The sequence below is a fragment of the Pleurodeles waltl genome, chromosome 3_1 (genome assembly GCF_031143425.1).
Source record: "Pleurodeles waltl isolate 20211129_DDA chromosome 3_1, aPleWal1.hap1.20221129, whole genome shotgun sequence".
Classification (NCBI taxonomy): Eukaryota; Metazoa; Chordata; class Amphibia; order Caudata; family Salamandridae; genus Pleurodeles; species Pleurodeles waltl.
Window position 1 is genome coordinate 302,161,907 of NC_090440.1, and position 17,569 is coordinate 302,179,475.

General features: G+C 42.9%; 1 protein-coding gene across 1 annotated transcript in view; it reads right to left on the reverse strand.

Annotated features, from left to right (window-relative positions):
• The window catches only part of UNC13C (unc-13 homolog C), a 1,168,779-nt gene that overhangs the window by 1,048,640 nt on the left and 102,570 nt on the right, over window positions 1-17,569 (reverse strand). The window lies entirely within an intron of this gene.

Here is a 17,569-nt window from a genome sequence, read left to right on the forward strand (position 1 = left end):
CTATCCATGATTGGCATATTTGATTAACTAGTATGCCCCTAGTAAAGTGCACTAGAGGTGCCCAGGGCCTGTAAATCAAATGCTACTAGTGGGTCTGCAGCACTGATTGTGCCATCCACATTAGAGCCCTGTAAACATGGCACAGACCTGCCACTGCAGTTTCTGTGTCTTCAGTTTTAAACTGCCAATTCAACTTGGAAAGTGTATCCACTTGCCAGGCCCAAATCTTCCCTTTTTGTATATGTAAGGCACCCCTAATGTAGGCCCTAGGCAGCCCCATGGGCAGGGCTCAGTGTATGTTAAAGGTGGGACATGTACTCATGTGTTTTACATGTCCTAACAGTGAAATACTGCTAAATTCTGTTATCGCTGTTGCAAAGCCTCTCGAAGGTTAACATGCTGGCTGCCTTTAAATATTATTCAATTAATAAGAGCAGATTCTCTGTGAGAGTAGATATAACTATGGAGCTTGGGGTCTCTGGACTCACAATTTGAAAATACATCTTTTAGTGATGATGGCTTTTATATTGTTAGTTTGAAAATACCACTTTTAGAAAGTAGGCATCTTCTTTCTTAAAGCATTCTGCTACTCTGCCTGTTTGTGGATTCCCTGTCTGGGTCAGTTTGACAGTTGGGCTCTTTGTGAATCCCCTCTAGACAGTGAGGCAAAGGGCGCTGAGGTGTAGCCTTCGTATCCTTATGGACCATCTGTGCTAGAGTGAAGTGAGGAATGGTCACTTCCACCTGAATCGGCTGTGCCTGCCCTCACACATGCAATCTCCCACCCCCTGGTGTGTGTCTGGGGCCTGGCCTGGGCACGGCAGGATATTGTAAACAGGAGAGACTTCCCTTTGTAGTTTACCAATATCAATGGCAGAAAGGGGTGTATGTATTGGACCCAAAACCGCTGAAAATTACATCACTTCTGGATATAAGAGGAACCTCTTCCAAGGAAAAGAGCTGAAGAGCTGAGGAGAAGTGCTGCCTCTGTCTGTGACTGGGCTTTGTTGGGCTATCCTGCAGTTGCTGCTTCCGCCTGTGAGAGGGGACAAAGTCTGGACTTTGTTGTGCATTCCTGCTTGAGAAGAATCTCCAAGAGCTTGAACTGAGCTTGCCTCCTGTTTTGAAGTCTCAGGGCCATCAAAGCCTTCCTCTGCCAGCACCTGGACTCTCTGCTGAGACTCCTGCCAAGTAGTGCCTTATCCAGTCCCTGGGACCTTGAAAGGTGAAGTTGGCAGAACAAGAGCTAAAAATCCATGCACAGAATGCTGTGCGGGGAAATTTTCGATGCACCATCTGCAACGTGGCTGATAAATGACGCGCTGCCCACTTCATGGCTGAAATCAATGCTCCGCCTGCATCGCGGCTGGGAGATCAACACATCGCGGCTGGAGAAACGACGCACAACACCCGCTTGCGGCTAATGATAACAAAGCAAACCCCATGCAGTGCGGTTTTCTAACACCATGCGCCCGTATTTTCCATGAATCGTCCCTGGGCATCAAAGTCATTCCAACTCTGAGTGGATCTGAGATGCCCCATCTGGAAATCGACGGATCGCTCTCTTGCAAGGGAGAAAGACAACGCATCACAGACGTGACCAGGGAAGAAACGATGCACGGCCTCACTTGCGAGTAAGGAATCAACACACTGCTGACTCTTCTATATATAGATATATATATCATCATCAAACAAACTTTATTCGGCTTTCAACCGGCCATAAAAGTATCAAGTAATAACACGTTTAGTAATAAATAGATATATATAAAAGAAATAAATAGTAAAAAGAGGGGAAGTAAAAACACATTCTGAATTTATTTAGTACAGATATATAAACCCCTAATAGATTTACACCAATGCCAAATCAAGCATCCTTGCAGTTTTTTCTTTTGTATTTCAATAAGGAAAAATAATTCCAAGCAGTCCAATAAAATTAGTACAAAACTCCCATAGACTTCCTTACAGTCAGTACTGAGCATAAAAAGTTTGCTAAAATTCCACACATTTCAATTGAAGATAAAAGCTGTAGGCTAAAATACGCATCGTGGCACCGACGCAAATTAATCGACCTTAAATATGGCAATAAAAGCTGTTTTCTTTGTAAATTATAAAATTAGCAAAAAAGAACCACATGCATTGTGGATTGGGGGGCCTTCGCATCACAAGGACAAACTCATAAAGTTATGCTCCAATCATTCATGGTCGGGAAACTTACTAACTGGTGGAAGATGTCTAAACGGAGTCTTGTAAGGACAAATCGATGTCGGGGCTTTGCCACGCTAAGTAAGGCTGGATGGCGTCCGTAGACAAGATTAGTTGGTTAGACATTACGGTGGATTTTTTTGATTCCTCTTCTCATCTCTGTTCTTCCAAGTACTTCAATGACAAGGCCCTCAGTTCTCTCCTGGTTATTTTTTCCAATGATTGTGGATTTAAGTAATAGTCTTTGCAACCCAATTTTTTTTAAAAAAGTCATGATGTAGCTCAGCCAGGGAAGTGTGAGCGAATATGTTAGCCTTGTGCAATCAGATAAAATGGTCTTGTTTAGTCCAGTATGCTCAGTGGTCCACACCTTGTGCCATAATAATAATGGCTGGATTTTTATCAGATCGATTAAATAGTGGACCCCAAGTTCTGCGTGACTAATGTAGGATGATGTGCTATTTGGTATCATTACCAAGTGTCTAAGGAAGTCGTTTTCCACAGTCTGTATCACATTACAGTTAGTATACCCCCAAATACATGCTCCGTAAGTGGCCGCCGGGATGCTCTTGGCCTTGTAGATCTTTACCATGTTTGTCGGGGTAATCCCCCCTATCTTTTTAGAAAAGATCTTCAAGGCCACCGTTGTTTTAATAAGCTGATCTTTTTTTGTCTTCACACAGTGTGCCCAAGGGGCCTGTTTATCAAACATTATGCCCAAATATGAAAAGGTAGGGGCTATCTTCACCTTATCCTCGTGGATAGTAAAATTGTAGGACTTGCTCAATTTCCTGCCACAGTTCATTATAAAGGTTTTTGAGCGGTTGACTGTGAGTCCCAGGTCTGTCATATAATTTATACAAATGGTTAAAAGTTTCTGGAGGGCTAGCGGTGTCCTGGCCATGAGTACTGCATCATCTGCATAAAGAAGTATGGGAACGGCGGTTACCTATTTGAGGAAGGTCTTTGCAATTACCTGTCAGTTCACTTTCAAGATTATTTATGTATAATGAGAATCGAAGTGGAGCGAGAACGCAACCTTAACGCACCCCTCTGTATATTCCAAAGGCCCTGGTGCATTCCCCTCTCGTCCCGTACCTTACTCTTGCTGTACAGCCTGTATACAAATCCCTTATAAAGTGAACTATTGTTGGTTCAACCCCCATTTTTGTTAGAATGTCCCATAACTTCTCATGCAGGACGCAGTCAAATGCTGACGATAGATCTATAAAGGCCAGGTGCAAATTACCCCCTCTGATCTTCGTATACTTCCCCACTAAGATAGTTAAATTCAGAGCCTGTTCAACGGTGCCTAGTCCTGTACCGAATCCGTACTGCACTGGGGATAAAATGTTATTTTCTTCCACCCAGGTTTGAAGTCTATTTAAAATTATTCTCCCCGCTAATTTGGCTGATGTATTAAGGAGAGAAATAGGCCTGTAACAGGCTGGATTGAGGCGATCACCTTTTTTATATATGGGTATAATAATGGAGTCGCGGCAGGTCGGTGGGAGGCCTTGTGAATATATATATATATATAGAGAGAGATATAGATATATGTAAGGCTGTGTACCTTGAACAGTAATCATACTCCTTTCTTCATCACGCTACACAAAGGTCGTGAGGGTATTTCTGGGTATATAGTGAAGGACCAAACAACTATTTAAGTTAGAATTATACTAGGCAAGGCAAAATAGTGAAAATAAGTTGTTACAATTTTTTTAAAAAATATCTAGCCATCTTACACGACCCCAATTTATGAGTTGCAACTATAGCTGGATGTTCTGAGGGCTTTTGACTGTCGCAGATTGATTCCATGCTTGACCAACTATTAGCTGAGAAAGATTTGGACCCTTAGAAGAAAGATATGGCTGCTTCCTATTCCTAATTACTTCAGAGAGATTGTAGCTCCCAATATAGTTTGGCATCTGTCACATGAAAGTTACTCTCAGACCAACCATAATTAATTGCTCAATGACACTCAAAGACATAACATTTCAGATATTGCAAGTAAAACTCGCTTGCCCTAGGGTTTCCCTTTAGAAAGCTAGGTAGTTGTAACTGGGCGTTTCATCCCTCTCTGCATTTGTTGAGCTTCAAGCCTTGCTCTGCTTCAAGTCCTGCTCTACACGTTGCTATCTTTTTTTTTCGGTGTATTTTATTTATTAGCAAAGCATATATAGAATATTTTATACTTCATAAGCTATCTAATTTCCAAGGTGAACCTTTTGACTAGGACGAAACACAAAGTTTGCTCAAACACATTCCAACAAGTCAACTCAAAGGGTGCCGAGGTCCTTGACTAACTCTCATCGAAATTTATCATTAGTTTTTTACTATCTGTTTTTCCTCTGGAACATTCCTCATTTTCACTGATTCTTGAAGTGTACATCATATTTTCTTCTCTCATGTACTTACGGCAGTCCACCAAGGATGAGCTAGGTATTCATCATGTTTAATTAACAAGGACAATTGAAGTGGATCACAGCCCATTGCAGCCTAATTTTCAGCTTAATAATGCAGTTTGCTACATAGTCACTCTGGGCCTGTATTACAATGGGCTGCCCGCGGCCACGGAGACTGAAGGAAGGCCCCTGTGTCTAATCAAAATGACTAAACTTCATGCAGCCTGTGCTGAGGAGGTTCATCAGAATATAGTTAATCCAATAAGACCATAAAGATAAGCCTTCCATGGTTACAGGGCTGATGTGTGTTGGTTAGAAGGCTGGCTGGACAGTAGGCAATATTATAGCACTGTTAAAAGAATTAGAAACATTACCTTGCTAAGTAAATATGACCACACCATTTATACCAACCATATGCTTCTTTTGAATTTGGTAACATCCTTTTGGAAAGTGGGTCATTAGTTGTGTGGCCTGCACAAGTAATGGACCCACACACGACCACCACTGGGAACCAAACACCCCATTGTAGTGCTTGACTCTCATAGGGTAGCGTTGCTGAGCAGTCCAAGGCTTACTCAAGGGAGGTGGTGTTGGCTAGTAATCTCCATTTGCGGGCACGCAAGCATGGCACTCAATAAATGATTGTCCAGTCTGTGCTTTTTCTTTTGTTAAAGTAAAAGTACACTTATTACAGACACACACTACTCAATACTAAGCAACAATTTACAAATATACACAAATGGATGGAAGTACACTGTGACGACACTGTAATCTGCACCATTCCTGCAGCTCCCTCTGACAATGGGCACTTGGTTGGTGGTGGCCCCATCTTCCTGGGGCCCCCACGAGCTGAACAAGGTGTCCTAGAGGCCCTAGGCCCACAAGGCCTTATGGGCCATATGTAAGTTTAATGAACAGCTCTCCTGCTGTACCAGGGAGAGGAGCTTCGCATTTCCTTTTCCGTTTTTCTGCCTCGTGCCACGTTTCTGGGGGAGAGGGCAGCACGGGGAGCCCACCCTCTGCTGCCCTCATCGTTGGGGGGTGTCCAGTCCCACCTTGACACCCCGTCATGCTGCCTGCTGTATGGTGGGTAGCGCGGGCAGCCCACCCCTGGCTGCCCTCATCAGTAGGGGTGCCCGGTCCCACCCAGACACCCCCGTCAGGAAAATGGTATTGGGGGAGCGGCTCAGGGAGCCCACTCCCAGCCGCTTCCGCAGGCTCTCCACATGGCCAGCACCTCCAGGTGCTGCCGCAGGAGCCGGCCTCATCTTTGGTGCCCACCTTCTCCTGCGGGCAGACACATGCTGCTAGGTGGCTGGACGGGCCACCTGGGCCTCTTCTCCTGCTGCTTCGGGGCCCTGGGACGGGTCCAGGGCCCCCCTCACCACTTCTGGGAGCTCACCTTCTTTGGGGGGCACCGGTATGGGTCCGGGGCCCCTCTGGCAATATTCAAGGTTGGGGCGCAACGGCACCCCCTGATTTGGTCTTTGGGTGAGGGCCTCAGGATGGGGGTTCGGGGCCCGTAGACAATTTTCACAGGGAGTGTGAGGGTGCTCCCTGGCTTAGTCTTCGGCTGCCATCTTCACTGGGGACGCAACAGTGTCCCTGACTTTTCTTCCTGGTGGGGCCCCGGGATGGGGTCCAGGGCCACCTCCTACATATTCACGTGAAGCGTGATGGCTCTCACCGTCTTTCTCTTCTGTGGGGCCTTGGGATGGGGTCTGGGGCCCTTTCTTGGTTTTCACAGGGATTTCAATGGCGGCCCCCAGCTTGGCTTCAGGTTTGGAGGCAGCCCCCAGGCCCTAGCATCGACCGGAGCAGTGGTGGAGCCCCACGCGCTTTGCTACTCGCTCTGAACTAGGTCGAGGGTCACAGACATTCTTCTTTGGATATCTCAGGCCCACAAGGTCCGAATTGGGTGGTTCTGGTGTTGTTTCGCTCCTGGTGACAAGCCCTTGCCACCAGGAGCACCCTCCTTAGGCCTGGGTCAGGGGTTTCTTCTTTCCAGTTGTCCATTATGCCCGTCTGCAGTCCCAGTGTCAAGCAGTGAAGCACAGCCAAGACAGACAGCTCTACCCTGCGCAGGACCTTTTAAGTGGGTGCGTAAGTGTCTATCAGACCTGCACCTCTGGCCAATCCAGACGTGCCACATCACTTCCTTGCCCCTGTCCCCTCCTTCCTGCACAGTCTTCTGGGATAGCTCCAAATTGGGGTCGTCCAGGAGCTTGGGCCACATGTGCTCTGAAACTCAGCCCCTACTTCTTAGCATTCCTTTCATGGCTTCTGCGCCCATTTCCTGGCAGGAGCTGACAGCTGGCTGATTGATGCAAGACCCTACTCAGGCAGCTGGACAGAGCAGTAATTGACCCTAATCCTGAGCTGAGTAAGAGAAAGATGACATACCTGGATGACCCATAAATTGTACAACTATTCTTTTGTAACCTCCTGCATCATTCTTTTCATACAGGTCACAGTGTACATTGGTGTAACTCTGGTCTCTGTGTGCCCTAGGGGACATGAATTATGCCCTAGGCCACGTTTTCCTATTGATATTAAATGGAGTGTCCCTACAGTGAAAAGACAGTAAGTACACTGATGTTAACATGTACTGGAGTGTCCCTACGGTACAAATATAGTAAGCACACTGACTATCCCTGAGAACACCCATCTCATGAGGCATACTCCAGGTCACCACCCACTCTGCATAGTTCCTTCTGCGCCAGGCTCCCTGAGTGCAGTACTTGGGCTGTGCATGCCAGGATCCCTCCTCACGCAGCCCTTACATGGGTGCACATGTGTGTGGGCACACATGATCCCATGCAGCCTACCCGGAGCCTCCTACTCTTGCTGCACCACAGCAGCCTTGCTTTAGCAAGGTGGCACCGGGGGTCACACACGCAGTTCATATTACTATGAGCTTACTGTGGGGGAGTCCCTGACTAGGAGGCTTCCTCACAGTAAAAGGTCAGAAACCAGGTGTTCAAAAAGCAAAAAAATTCAGGGCAGACTAGATGGTCAGAACCATCTTCTCACACATCCATTGCCTTCTGTGAAATGAAATACTAGCTAGAAGATTCCAGTCATCCTGGTGTGGACTACCACAACACAATGGTAGAACTGGGGATTAACAAGAACAATTAATATTTCTCTTTAGTTTAATTTTGAAACGATCACGCTGGAGTGCATAAACTCTCGACGTGGATGCATCATTCGTATTACACAAGTGGTGTATAATAAAACCATAGTTCTCATGTACACATCAGAAGTTTTGCCTACGAAGTGTTATGTTCCCATCCCCTGCCACAGTTAAGTGCACATGACATGAGTATTAGGTACTTTAGAAGGACGTAAGCCCTGAGGTAGGTATATAGGTTTCAGAACTCAGTATATTTCAAAAGCCACATTTTCAGGGATTATGTGCTTTATATAGCTAATTTCATTGCCATTTGTTCTATAATTGGAGTTGCAGTCTCACTTAAATCAGAATTATCATTTTTAACCTTAAAAGGCCCAAACAATTTATTTGTGTAACATTTACCTTGCTTTTGACTTTCCATTTACAAGTATTTATTCGGACATGTTCATACACATAGAAATGCTGGGTAAATCCAATGCTGCATGCTTTGTCCGTTTGTAAGATAACTATTTGGTTCTGAATGAAAGATCAAAAATAACAAATCCTTGAAGTAAATTATTTTACAAACTGAAGCTGAAATCTCACCTTTTACAAGATAGGTAATGAATAAAGGAAACAATATAATTGCCTAGAAGACTAAGAGTTTTAACAATAGATGTCTTAAAGTGAATAACAGAACGGACTGTAGTGCAGTTTTTCAGTTTGCCATAATTATATCCAAGTAGTTTACTATAGAAACCATTGTAACACTTAATTACCAGTGGATTATTTTGTTAGTGAAGGGATTATGTACAGGAAATGATAAAATTCAATTAAAACCATAATGAATGTTAGGCGAATTTACTTTCTTATATAGTCCAGTGTGCCACACTGAAGTGGAGAGAATTGCTCTCTGAGTTACTATGACATACTGAAATATGTACAGTACAAGGTTACTGGTGATGACTACTGTACTGTGACATAGTTGAAAGAACGGATTTACCAATATAATATTCAGCAAAATTAGTGATTTACTCGTCTAAGTTATTTCATATAAAATATTTCAATTAATATTGACTTTTGACCTGGCACGTGTACCCAGCTGCCAAGCCCAAACCTTCCTTTTTACTACATATACATCACCCCTAAGGAAGGTCTTTGTTAGCCCCAAGGGCAGGGTGCAGTGTATTTAAAAAGTGGCACATGTACTTTTAATTTAAACGTTGTCGTAGTGAAAAACTATCAAATCATTACTGCAGGGCTTATCTCTCACATAGGTTAATATTGGGATTGCCTTAAAACATTTTTAATTGTAATTTCCAATTGGGAAAACATAATAATATGGAGGGTTAATGTCTCTGGGCTCTCAATTTAGAATTACAACTTATGGTGAAGTTGGATTTTACATTATAAGTCTGAAAACTGCACTTTTAGAAAGTTGGCATTTTCTCACTTTAACCATTCTGTGCCTCTGCCTGTCTCTGAATACACGTCTGAGGTGGATCACAGCTTGGGTTTGTGCATTCCTTCTAGACAGTCACACACAAAGGGAGCTGGGTGTGACATTTGCATCCTGATGGTCCATCACCAGGCTGATGGGCCTTCCTGGGCTAGATGGGAGGGAGGAGCTGACACACCTGAATGGGTCTGTGCCTCTCCTCACGCAAAGAGCTGTATACCCTCTTATAGTGTGTCTGGAGCCAGGGGAGGAAAGGCAGGACCCTTGTGACTTTCAAAGACTTCTTTGATGTCTCCTCCACTTCAACGGCACCTTTAAATATACATCCTGGACCCCTGACACCCCCAAATCAGTACACTTCTGAACCTGTACATACTCTGCCAGGAAGAAGACTGCTATATTACTGAATGGACTGCTACTTTGCTGGATTGCTACTTTGGTGGAATCCTGCTTGGTTGTACTGGTGTGTGCCTGCTGCCCTCTTGCCCTGGAGTGAGAAGTACTAGTCCTGCATCTCTACAACCCAGAACCCAGACTGACTCCAAGGGCCAGCTGACTAGCCTCCTGTTTTCTGAAATTGCAGGGACACAAAAGACTTCCACCAAACCTGCACCTCAACTCTGCCATCTGTGAGTCTGACCTACCAGGTGGTACCAACCCAGTACTGGACCCTTGGAGGTGGGCTTAAGGTGTTCTGCTCTCTGTGTTCCCCACCAGAACCACTGCAAAGCCTGGCAAAGTAACATTGCACAGACTGCGCACCAGGATTTAAGGTGCTGTGTTCAGTGGGCCTAAGTGGATCCCTGTATCCGGCCTGCACTCTATCACAGTAGGCCTTAATTCTTGACTTTGCCCCAGTCTGGCGTGACCAGATAACCACTGTTGGCACTTTGTACTTTTATGTGCTATTTTCACCTAAATGTTTAAAATTGCATATCTGAGGATCTACTTATTGGATTTTTGTCATTTTGGTCTTCTTTTACTCAGATATTCTTTATTTTTCTAAACTGGTGGCGATTTTTCTATGGTGTTTTCACTGTAAGTTGCACAAATACTTTACACATTGCCTCTTAAGTTAAGGCTGACTGCTCTGCTCTGCCAAGCTACCAGAGGCTGAGCACAGGTTAATTTAGGGAGTGTAACTGACTTACCCTGACTAGGATTGTGGTCCCTGCTTGGACAGGGTGCAAACCTCTACCAACTAGACACCCAATTTCTAAAATCTACCATATGAATTCCACTCAGTCTTCATATATTCTGTATTGTAATTATTCTTTCCCCTTTATTTATCCACCCACTTTCGAGTTGGCCCATTACATTCCCTCATTCATTTACTGTGTGATCCATATGGGTGACCTCACGTCCTGTTAGAAACAATACACACATTGCCTGTTGTGTTCCAATCCTTTGGAGAATTAGATACCACTTCACATTGTCTATAGTGGTGCCTTTCAGCATATCCTATTTACCAGGGAACACTAGGATGCTTATTATGGGCAAGCTGCTGGCACTGACTCATATTGCTTTGTCTGAGTAACTGGGCCATCACACTTAACAGTAAATCTGCAATCCTAAACTAAGTTATTTTACCATATAACCTTACATGTTTCAATGCTTATGGCCTTTTCCTGAGTGCTGAAGTTCCTGAGACCTCATGATACAAATGTTATACAAACTTCTTATCATGCTAATTACTATCTCTAAATCCTTGCCCCACTTTTGCAGTCTGCCAATGTGTGATCTACCCACATGCAAGTCACATCCATAACTGACTTACTAGTGTAATTTAACTCTACATTTCAGTCTGAAATGCCATCATACATAATATCTGCATGTGGTACAGGTGTTTGTTACTTTTTACAGAATGAAATCCCAGTTGGAACATTATGTGTTTAGTAATACGTTTTTCAAAATAACTACATTTCTTTGCCTCTCATTGTAGCCAAGGAAATACATTTACATCCTCACTTAGACTTTTGAGTCCTTTGAGTCTGTTATAGGTAAGGTCTCCATACTCCTCAAACTATCTTAAACCATCTCCAATTAAAGATCCCTTGGGATTATTTACTGTTTCGAGGAGGACTTTGGTGTTTGTATCATTCCTTGCTGGGACTAAAAAACATTTAATGATAGTAGAATATTTTAATTTGTGGGGAGATCATGATGACAAGTTAGGGATTTTATTTTGTCAAACTACTTAAAAGCTGTTGACCATTTAGAAAATACTACAGAACTAACAATGAAAAAGCTTAAGTTTACTTGTTTCAATATTCTGGTTCATCTAGCTGGGAACAGTACTGGCAGCTCTTGGAGATTCTTGCAGAACATTCGCAGGACCTCTCCCAATCCTCAAATTCTCCCAATTGCATGACGTGGCCCTCCACTATTCAGGTTTTTATTTTGTTGAAAAAGTTATGGGGATGCTGGGAAATCTTGGTCTATCAAAGATCATCTAAATTGTACTCAATTCCAGTTTTCTTTTTTTTTGAAAGAGTGACCCCAGAAAAATTAGAGCTAATAATTAGAACCCTGAATAGGAATAGAACACAGTGTCCTGCGGAGCCAACAATGCCATTTTCTAGAGAAGAAACTAATTAAATCATAGGGCCAACCATTACAGAGATAAATAATCAATCACATGTGGGTGGTTGTATCCTCATCCATTTGAAAGAAAAGCTTGAGTGACTTCACTATTAAAAAAACACAATAAACTTTGGATTTCCTATACCTGGCATGTTTTAGCCCAACTGCTGGAAATCCATATCTTGTAAAGATCTTACAGTAAGCAGTCTCCTAACAAACTACATCACACCAAAAGCAGTACAGCCTGCTGAGAGCTCTTCAGTCAGGCTTCAGCATTGAGACTGCGATATTGGATGTTAGAGAAAGAATATTTGAGATGGAAGATAATGGTCCGGCAGCAGCATTGGTGCTTTAGGATCTTTCAGCTGTTTTCAATACCATCTTTCCTTCAATATAGTTTCCAGAAGGTAGCATGAGATAGCCTGGCATCTTTCAATATTTTGATACCTTTCTCTTAAATGGATTTCAGGTGATGATGACAGGAGAGGACGCTCGTTACTCCTGTTTTTGTGAAGCCTAAAAGGGTTCACTTGTCCCCTGAAACATTTCAAATCTACATGATGCCTCTACATTATCTTTTGGCTTAGTGGGTGGCTGGTTTGTATATGTATGTAGAGAATACCAAACTGTTACTAAACCTTAATGTAATTATGAAATGGACCCCAAGCACCTAAATGAACCATTTGGGGATATGCATAGGTGATTTTATTGTACCTTGCCCTCTCTGCATGGTCAATCCCAAACTTCTTGCCTACATCACTCTTGTTTTTTTGGAACCTGTTTTTGTTGGCCTTAGGACTGTGCACTTTCCGCTGCCAACCAGTGCTAAAGTGCTTGTGGTCTCTTCTTTAAACATGGTAAAATTGACATACATATGACTGGAGTATTTCATTTACGTACTGATAGAGATCAAAATGTACTAATACATTAGTTGCATGGCCGCAGCCTCTCTGGGTGTCAGAATAGTTGTAAGAGGGTTTACCTGGAGGTGAGAGTAGCTGTGAGAGTGTCTGTCTGGGTGTAAGAGTACGTACATTAGTGTTTAGTGGGAGCGTTAGTATGTGCATGGACCTGAAGTGGGTGCATGAGGGTTTCAGTGGGTCTGTGAGTGGGTGTGTGAGAGTGAGTGGGTTTGTGATTGAGAGCAGGAGGGTCTGAGTGGGTCTGTGAATGGGTACGTGAGTGTCTGAGTGGGTCTGTGACTGGGTGAGTAAGTGTCTGAGTGGATGTGTGAGTGGCAAAAGAGATTGAAAGAGAGACAGAGAGTAAGAGGGAGAGAGATAGAGAGTTTTTTAGGCTTTGATGTATGATATACTTAGAATGAGATATTTCCGCACAGTTTAAAAAAAAAAAAAAAATGTATTTATCAATTTAAAATAGTAAGATCACCTTTCAGTATGAGCCTTAAAAGTTCGCAGTTCAAAAGAAATTGAAGGAGGCAAATGACTACAGCTTGAGTCGAACCCTCAACTCTCATGGCTGAGGTCTGACATCTTCACCGTAATGCTATATTTTGTCACCTTCACCGTTATGCTATATATAATTTTTTTTTTATTATTTAAGTATTTTTTTTGCCCTTTATGGGCTATCTGGGCCCCTGCGGTCCCACCACATTTAAAAAAAAAATTTTGATGGCCCTTTATGGGCTATCTGGGACAATGGGGGGAGCCTCAAGGTCCCCCAGTCCCTGCTGATTATTTTTATCAAACTTTATGAGCAATCTGGGACTGTGGGGTGAGCCACAAGGCCTATCACATGGTACCATTGCTTCAGCAAGCAAGGAGCTGCTTTTAATAGCCGCCCCTCGTTTGTAGGAGCATTGTTTTTCACCTGTCTTCCCTGCACGGATATCTGTGTGCAGGTAAGACAGGTGAAAACTACCCTTTCTGACAGCGGGACATGTTTGACAGGTTCTGCTGCAAGAAAGCGTATTTATGTTTGCTATGACTAGGTTACAGCTGTCAAATTTGCAGCCAAACCACAGCAAACAGCTGTGTCTCAGGGGTGTGCATGCCGGGACTTAGCACTAGATGGCCCTGGGGGGTGGCGGTCCCCAGGGACATCAGTGGCTCCTCAAGGGGGGTTGCGCAGCCACCTCCAATGAAAAGAGCCCCGGGGAGGTGGTGGTCCTCTGGGCTTGGGGGTCCAAAACAGACCCCCTGTACATTTTTTACTATTTGCCCCAGGGAGGTTGTGGTCCCCGGGGCTGCGTGCCCCTCACACACAATTTAAAGATAGTCCCAGGGAAGTGGTGGTCCCCAGGGCCTCAGGGGGCCCCACAGTACCCCTACACACAATTTAAAGATAATCCCAGGGAGATGGTGGTCTCCAGGACTTTTGGGGAGGCTCATGGGCTTCCCTCACACAATTTAAATATAGCCCCCGGGAGGTGGTGGTCTCTGGGGCCTCAGGGGTCTTCACTGTTACAAATAATCAATGCCCCAGGGACTTGGCCCACCCGGGTCTTAAAAAAAGATGAAGTGCCGGGTTCCACGCTTCATTTAAAAATAAATTATGGCAGATCTGTGGATCTGCCATAATTCCCGCTGTAAATTTTTAAAAAACCCACCACCAGAACTAAGGGGAAAGGGTGACTCTACCCTGGCCCCTTGTCATTTTTTTTTACACTTTTTTTGTGGGACTCGGCTCAAGCCAAGTTCCAAGATGGTTGCCAACACTTCCTGGTTTGAAGTGTTGGCAGCCAATGACAGCTGTGCATTTCCCTCCACAAGCTTTTCTTTTTTCGTGAAGTCTTCGCGATTACAGATCTACAAATTTGAATTTCCTTTAACATCTCAAAAACTACTGAACGGATTTACACCAAATAAGTAAAAGCACAGTTTATGTAGCGAAAGCTAGCTTTCTGTCAAATTTGGTGTAGTTCTATCCAGTGGTTCGGGCTGTAGCCTTGTTCAAAGATCCTATGGGAATTAACATGGGAAGCAAAAGTTTTTTGTACCCCGCCCTTTTTCTTGGCCTCCACTTGACGGATCACCCCGAATCTTTCTGTGCACAGCAAGAATTATCAGGGCACTTTTTTGCGGAAACTTTAGTGTAGACTTGTCAAACGGTGCCAGAGATATAGGCAAGTCAAACATCGTTTTTCTATGGAAACATGGTCCTAACTATAACTACTTAGTGGTGACTAATATATATATAGATTGATATATTTATATATATATATATATATATGTATATATATATATATATACACACACACATATTTATATGTATGGGTGTATATATATATATATATATATTATGTATATGTAACCAATTTAAAATGCTGGTAGGAGTTTCATGCATTCACGGTTGAAATTTCTTGAAGATAATAACTAAGGACTAGAGGTATTCATAAAACCAAGCATTTTCCCAAACAAAAGATGGGTAACCCATATAACTACATTTAAGAGTTCACAAATGTTAAAGGATAATGTAAAATGATGTGTGGGACATGTTTAGCAAAAAAAAAAAAAAACATTACTAAATTATTTGCTTAGGGTTTCTTTATCTTTCAAGGCCCTGAAATAAATGAAACATATCATCAAGAGTGTACTGAAATACTCTCTTATGGTAACTAACCAGGAATGCACTTGAAAAAGTATGAATAATAGCAAAAGAGCAGTATTACTCTTTGAAAATCATCGAGGTTCAAATCCATTGGAACTTCTTGGTTTCATCACTTAAAAGTCATGAAATCCATTTACAACCAATGTTGTTGGTATATATGCATGGTCCTCTGTAGTACCGAAAACCCGATCTAATCATGCCTAATGGCACTGGTGTAACAAAGGCCCCCGCAGCCCGCAAAGTGTGGGGGGACCCCTGAGCTCCAAGGGGACCTCTCAGCGCACCCAGCAATGTGCCTGACCTCATAGCTTCTGACTGGATCCGGGGGTAGGGGCCCATCCATGTACTTTGCAGGGGTACCCGCTCAAGTTTCGTTACGCCACTACTGCCTAGTGGTAACATACTAGGTCATTTTTCAAACAAATTACCAACAAAGTGCTGCAAATTATTTTCATTCCTTTTATGCATTGCTAAAGAGGATCACATGCTTGTGCTGATATTGTAGAAATACAATCAGGAATTGGGCTTGTATTGTCAGTGGGTACTGGACCTTGATAGTAACAAATAAGGACTTTCACTACTGGTGCCCCGTACTGCAGGACCTGTTCCTAAGAAGCAAGCACCCTTTTTTAGCACTTGACTTTCAGGGTTGTTAGGCAGAACAGTCCAAGGCTTACTTGGGAGTGGTGCTGTGGGCTAGAGGCTCAGCACACAATAAACACAACCAACAGCAATTAATATTCACTGTCCAGTCAGTGCTTTTTCATAAAAAAAAGGAAAACCACACACACTACTAAATAGTATGCACACATTTATAAGTATAATATAGAATGGCAGGTGGAATGGCCTATTATGACACTCTTTAAAAGGCTTCACAAACAACAATGGCACATGCTAAAGCCAGGTCCCACAGGACAGGTTACCCACTTAATGTACTGTGTACCCCTGCTCTGGAGGCACCCATAGGGGTCTAAGCACTAGCAAACCCTCAGCCTTAATGTTACAGTACCTCCCAAAGAGCTAAACACAATATAGTGGGTCCTATAATTCAACGTTAATATTGTTACCATTAATACAGCATTCAATATTCAATGCTATCAAGTGCATGGGCCTTTTTTCTATTTTGATACCCACTGCAGAGTAGCCTTAGTACCTAAAAAACAAAGGTTCTTGCACAACAGACCCATTAGACAAAATTCCTATCTCCTGTAGTATTTGTTTTAAACTGAAAAGTCTCCTTAATCCACTCTTGCAGGTAGCTGAGAGACTTAGGGCAAAGGGGATCATGGCATCACTGACAACTAATCCCTAGAACCTGCACAGAACCTCCTGGTGCATCATGAAACAAAATATGTAATGTTTCCTTTGTTGTCTAAGTGTCTTTTTGAGCATACTAAACCACTTATGGCAAGCACCTTGTTTTGACCACTGTGAGTGCAGTGGGTATCTCTCCCCATCTCTTTTAAGTGAACGCCCATTGGCACATAGTCCGTTTTCGGCACTCCAATCCATTTTATGAGACCTTAAACTAAGAAAAACTCAGAGACTCACTTACAGCATAGATCCAGAAACCGGGTGGTCCATGGAGCAAAAAAAATATGGGGAAATGGGCAAAACTGGTCAGAGCTCATTTCTCACAAATACCATCTTGACTGAACGATGAAGCACATTTTCAGGGGTGTAAAGCTCTTCTTTATTTTACATAAATTTATAACTTAGAATACACTCATATCATTATAAATATGATTATCTATTCTATTGTTTTACCATTCATTTGTAAAGTATAAACAGCCTTAACATAGTACTGCATGTTATGTTTTTGAGGAGACAGACTTTGATTTCCTGAACTTTTGTGAGAGTAGTCAGATATCATGGCTAGTAATGTATTTATAAAACCACTTTTTCTAAGGAATTTAGAGTGGTTCACTTATACTATTTCTGAAAATATGCATTGATCCACATTGTCCTGAATAAAGGGATGCAACAATAAGTTTTTTATATCAGCAGATTTAAATATTTGCTGTAACTAGAATGCATCATACAATTGAACCCATACCAATGCATCTCCTAAACTGTATTAATATGGGCACTGTTTTCGGCCAACGTATCAATAACTTAGGCATTAAATGGTTGGCTTTCCAAGACTGTATTAGCATGAAAGATCACTGGAAGTTTTAGGACAGTCTGATCAATAAATAAACTTTTCCCTAAGCAACTATTTCCTATCCGTCTATA